Source organism: Penaeus vannamei, chromosome 36 (assembly GCF_042767895.1).
Source record: "Penaeus vannamei isolate JL-2024 chromosome 36, ASM4276789v1, whole genome shotgun sequence".
In the NCBI taxonomy this organism is placed as follows: Eukaryota; Metazoa; Arthropoda; class Malacostraca; order Decapoda; family Penaeidae; genus Penaeus; species Penaeus vannamei.
This window is the reverse complement of record NC_091584.1, coordinates 16,115,037-16,120,953: the sequence shown is the minus strand read 5'-3', so window position 1 is coordinate 16,120,953 and position 5,917 is coordinate 16,115,037.

Sequence of the window (5,917 nt, the reverse complement as noted above, 5' to 3'; positions counted from 1 at the left end):
CCAGGCGAAGCGAACCTCTGAGTGAGGGAGGCCTTACTTTTAAACCCAACGTTCGCCAGGCGCTAACATCTTGCATTCCCGCTAAATCTAGCGCAAATTTGTTTACACCTGCAGTGCACATAACATAACCTAAACTTAATTATTAACCTCGAGAGAAGACGAAAATGTTTCCGCAATAGTCTCACTTTATACTATAACAAAGGAGTTAAAATTTAACTTTATGCTATAACAAAGAAGTTGAAAATATCTTTATACTATAACAAAATTAACTTTATACTTTATGCTATATTACACTTTATACTATAACAAGGTTAACTTTATGGCCCGTACTTTTAAAACCTTTTGCTTTTTCTCGCGTTTTTTTCATTCGCCGAAGCGCTAGATTTATCAGGAATCCAAGATGTTAGCGCCTGGCGATCCCTTTCGTCTGCCTTAGTTTAAAAGTAAGGCCTCCCTCACTCAGATGTTCGCCTGGCGAAGCTTCGCCAGGCGAACGCCAGCATTGGCGAAAGGTTTTATAAAAGTACTTCATACTATACTGTATCAACCTTATACTTTTATACAAAAAATAACTTTATACTTTAACAAGAGTTTAAAAATTAATATTTTACTATTCCTAACTGATGTAAGATATTGAACTGTAGGCCTACAAGGGTATCATTAAAGACGCCTCATTATAGGGCGGTGGAGCCAAAAGTAAACATGCCGCCATAAAAAACATTTCTGGTAACATTTGTGAATAGAACATTATCCTTACAACCAAAATAACAACAACCTAAATCTAAATAAGTCATCTCGGGGTGGGGGGTAGGAATACAGCTGATGTCTTGAGCTCTCGACTGGAACATCGAAGGTCTTGAAAAAAATACGTATATACGTTATTTCATAACAAATTATGATTTTAAGATATTTTATAATTTGAATGTGATTCCTACATCCTATCATACACAATTATGTTACTAATTTATAACTTAAAAGCAAGAAAATGGCATTCAAACAGCTCTCGCGCCTTTGCTTCGCCAGGCTGTTCCAATATGATCTTTCGCCAGCCCTGGCGAACGTTCGCCAGGCATGATTTTAAAAGTACGAAATTCCGGATCGCCCGGCGAAACCTTTCGCCAGCACTGGCGAAGGTTTTAAAAGTACGGGCCTTAATGACAAGGAAACTTTCCTGGCTCGTCAGTGTAAAGAACAGCATGCAGCCGAATAGAGGCCGCGTGTCCTTGCAATAGTAAGTGGTTAATAATCAGAGACGACAGCAAGGATGCCTCACACAGACGCTAATCTGCTGTGCCATATGCAGATGATGCTGTGGAGAGCAATTCACTAGAAAAGCCCATCGAAGGTAGATGTTAGCTAATCTGGTAGAAGCTGCAGGACAAAATTTCATCCCTTTGGCTGTTGCACTCCTGGCCCAGCGTGAGCTCCTTCACTTGCTCGGGTGTGGGTGCCGAGGAGGAGACGTGGCCGGTAGACAAGCCACGTGCAATTGCTACAAGCAAAAGTCCTTCACAACTTAGTGAGACGCCGGAGTTGAGAAGAGTGCCTCAGTGATTGTTGGAGCTCGCAGTTGAAGAACAACAATGATAGAATTACTTAATAATTCTTGCCTTCCCACAAGAAGTTAGCAATGGAAAGTTTGATAATTATCTTTCATTTTGAAAACACAGCTCAAGAAACCATTTTTTATCATGTAAATTAAGAGAATACATTCTTAGATAATAGGTCTAATTGTAAAACGTCACCCTTATAAGACAATCTCCTAAGTATTTTTTCTACTCGGGAAATGGAAAAAAACTACATTTTCCTAATTTTGACGTTAGTTTTAAGCTTATCCTTCTACATTTTACTGAAAGAATAGCAAACACATTTACATACTTTTCGTGTGTAGTCAGTGCTATTCATCGAAGTGAATTAAAGTAAATTGATTTAGGCAATTTTACTATAATGGTTACATAAGACTTGGGCACAATTTTGAAGCATCAGTATATTAGGAAAAGATAAATAAAATCCTTAGACTTTCTGAAGGAGATCCCAGTGTTTCTGTAACATTATTCACTTTCTGAAATACAAGCTCAAGGGAAATTACTCGACAGTAATGTAATTTTCAACAACAACAACAAAAAAATCATTACTTAGACCTTCTGAAAGAGCTTTCCAGACATTCTGAAATACCAGTTTAGATCCTGTGAAATAGAAACATGAAAAAGTACACGAAAGGAAAAGGTACACGAAAGTAATGGAATCCTATTCAAAACATTGTTTCCTTGCAGCTCTTCTAAATTATGTCTTCAATGTTCAAAACCATGAACAAGATAGTCTGTGGATAAAATCCTGCAGGTATCAGAACATTGTTACTACCCACAAACAAGACTCTGTTGTTTCCCCACTCATTTCCTTCAAAGTGCATTCTTCCTTATCATGTTTCCCTCACGTTTTCTCTTCTTGGCACGCTATGCAGCTGTAGTCGTTTTGAACATTATCATGGTATAAATGATAAATACCTAAAACTGACAACACACACACACACACGATCACTCGGATAAGCACTAGCTATGTGTCTGAGGTACACATTGGCTGGACAGCTGAGTGACCGTAAAAAAAAGCCCTCTATAATGAGATACGATAGGAAACGCAAGGTAACTATAGATGCCGAAATGCCGTTGTTTGATGTAGGTAGAAACTTCTATTTGTCACACTGATAATGATGCCTTGTTGCCTCGTGATATAGATTCTCGACCACTTCTACCCTAGTCATGGTATTACAAGTTATACCATTGGATGCGTCACAAGAAAGTTCTACTATAGGGAAAAGCTCATGAATCACAAAAAATAGCATTTATTTTATGAGGTTGCTGAAATAATACTCAAGAATTTTATAAAAGCAACCAAGCTAAAAGCTCATTGGACTCCTAACCAAAGAATCCACACAAAAAATGTACTATAGACTTTTTGATTGATTGTTTTTTGATTGGTCGTTTTAACGCACTAATAATGGTAATAATAACAGCAGTGATAACGATAAAGAATTATAATGCCAATAATGACAATGACAATGGCAATAATAATATTGATGATAATGATAAAGGCAATGATAATATTGATGATAATGATAATGGCAATGATAATATTGATTATAGTGAAGATGATTGTAATGAAAATTATGTTAACAAAAACTATGATAAGGATAGCGATTATAACAATAATGATAATAATAATAATAGTGATTACAATAATAATTTATTTACCCATCCTTTAAAAGACGCAGAGAGACAGAAAGGAGAAGAGAGAGGGGGGAAGTAGAAGAAAGAATATGTGAATAAAAAGAAAAAAAAAGTATGAGGGAGAGCGGAGGCGAGGATGAAAAGAGAGAAAACTGTTGAATAGGTGGAAAAGAGAAAAGAGAAAGTAAGAACAGGTTGTAAGAAGCAAAATGAGATATTTGTAGAGCTTCTATACCTACAAAATAATAAGAAATATACAAAAAAAGAAACTCACCATGCTATTGGGAAAATTCGAGAAATAAGAGGAAGAGTCGAAGAAGAAATATGAGAGGAAAACTGGAAGAAGGAAAATGAGAGGGAGAGTGGAAGAAGTAAAATGAGAGGAAGAGTGGAAAAGGGAAGATGAGAGGAAGAGTGGAAGAACGAAGATGAGAGAAGGAGTGGAAGAAGGAAAATGAGAGGAAAGAAGGAAGATGAGAGGAAGAGTGGAAGGAGGAAGTGATAGGAAGAGTGGAAGAAGGAGGTGAGAGGAAGAGTGGAAGAAGGAAGATGAGAGGAAGAGTGGAAGGAGGAAGAGTGGAGGAAGGAGGTGAGAGGAAGAGTGGAAAAAGGAAGATGAGAGGAAGAGTGGAAGGAGGAAGTGAGAGGAAGAGTGGAAGAAGGAGGCGAGAGGAAGAGTGGAAGAAGGAAGGTGAGAGGAAGAGTGGAAGAAGGAAGGTGAGAGGAAGAGTGGAAGAAGGAAGGTGAGAGGAAGAGTGGAAGAAGGAAGGTGAGAGGAAGAGTGGAAGAAGGAAGGTGAGAGGAAGAGTGGAAGATAGAGATGAGAGGAAGAGTGGAAGAAGGAAGGTGAGAGGAAGAGTGGAAGAAGAAAGATGAGAGGAAGAGTGGAAGGAGGAGGTGAGAGGAAGAGTGGAAGAAGGAAGGTGAGAGGAAGAGTGGAAGAAGGAGGTGAGAGGAAGAGTGGAAGAAGGAAGGTGAGAGGAAGAGTGGAAGAAGGAAGGTGAGAGGAAGAGTGGAAGAAGGAAGGTGAGAGGAAGAGTGGAAGAAGGAAGTGAGAGGAAGAGTGGAAGAAGGAAGGAGAGAGGAAGGGTGGAAGAAGGAAGGTGAGAGGAAGAGTGGAAGAAGGAAGCGAGAGGAAGAGTGGAAGAAGGAAGGTGAGAGGAAGAGTGGAAGAAGGAAAAGGAGAGGAAGAGTGGAAGGAGGAAGTAACAGGAAGAGTGGAAGAAGGAAGTGAGAGGAAGAGTGGAAGAAGGAGGTGAGAGGAAGAGTGGAAGAAGGAGGAGAGAGGAAAAGTGGAAGAAGGAGGTGAGAGGAAGAGTGGAAGAAGGAAAAGGAGAGGAAGAGTGGAAGAAGGAGGTGAGAGGAAGAGTGGAAGAAGGAAGATGAGAGGAAGAGTGGAAGAAGGAAGTGAGAGAAAGAGTGGAAGAAGGAAGGTGAGAGGAAGAGTGGAAGAAGGAAGGTGAGAGGAAGAGTGTAAGAAGGAAGGTGAGAGGAAGAGTGGAAGAAGGAGGTGAGAGGAAGAGTGGAAGAAGGAAAAGGAGAGGAAGAGTGGAAGAAGGAAGGTGAGAGGAAGAGTGGAAGAAGGAAGGTGAGAGGAAGAGTGGAAGAAGGAAGGTGAGAGGAAGAGTGGAAGAAGGAAGGTGATAGGAAGAGTGGAAGAAGGAAGGTGAGAGGAAGAGTGTAAGAAGGAAGGTGAGAGGAAGAGTGGAAGAAGGAAGGTGAGAGGAAGAGTGGAAGAAGGAGGTGAGAGGAAGAGTAGAAGAAGGAAGGTGAGAGGAAGAGTGGAAGAAGGAAGGTGAGAGGAAGAGTGGAAGAAGGAGGTGAGAGGAAGAGTGGAAGAAGGAAGGTGAGAGGAAGAGTGGAAGAAGGAAGGTGAGAGGAAGAGTGGAAGAAGGAGGTGAGAGGAAGAGTAGAAGAAGGAAGGTGAGAGGAAGAGTGGAAGAAGGAAGGTGAGAGGAAGAGTGGAAGAAGGAGGTGAGAGAAAGAGTGGAAGAAGGAAGGTGATAGGAAGAGTGGAAGAAGGAAGGTGAGAGGAAGAGTGGAAGAAGGAAAAGGAGAGGAAGAGTGGAAGGAGGAAGTGAGAGGAAGAGTGGAAGAAGGAGGTGAGAGGAAGAGTGGAAGAAGGAAGGTGAAAGGAAGAGTGGAAGAAGGAGGTGAGAGGAAGAGTGGAAGAAGGAGGTGAGAGGAAGAGTGGAAGAAGGAGGTGAGAGGAAGAGTGGAAGAAGGAAGATGAGAGGAAGAGTGGAAGAAGGAAGAGGAGAGGAAGAGTGGAAGAAGGAAGGTGAGAGGAAGAGTGGAAGAAGGAGGTGAGAGGAAGAGTGGAAGAAGGAGGTGAGAGGAAGAGTGGAAGAAGGAGGTGAGAGGAAGAGTGGAAGAAGGAGGTGAGAGGAAGAGTGGAAGAAGGAAAGTGAGAGGAAGAGTGGAAGAAGGAAGAGGAGAGGAAGAGTGGAAGAAGGAAGGTGAGAGGAAGAGTGGAAGAAGGAAGGTGAGAGGAAGAGTGGAAGAAGGAAAGTGAGAGGAAGAGTGGAAGAAGGAAGGTGAGAGGAAGAGTGGAAGAAGGAAGGTGAGGGGAAGAGTGGAAGAAGGAAGATGAGAGGAAGAGTGGAAGAAGGAAGGTGAGAGGAAGAGTGGAAGAAGGAAGGTGAGAGGAAGAGTGGAATAAGGAAGGTGAGAGGAAGAGTGGAAGAAGGAAA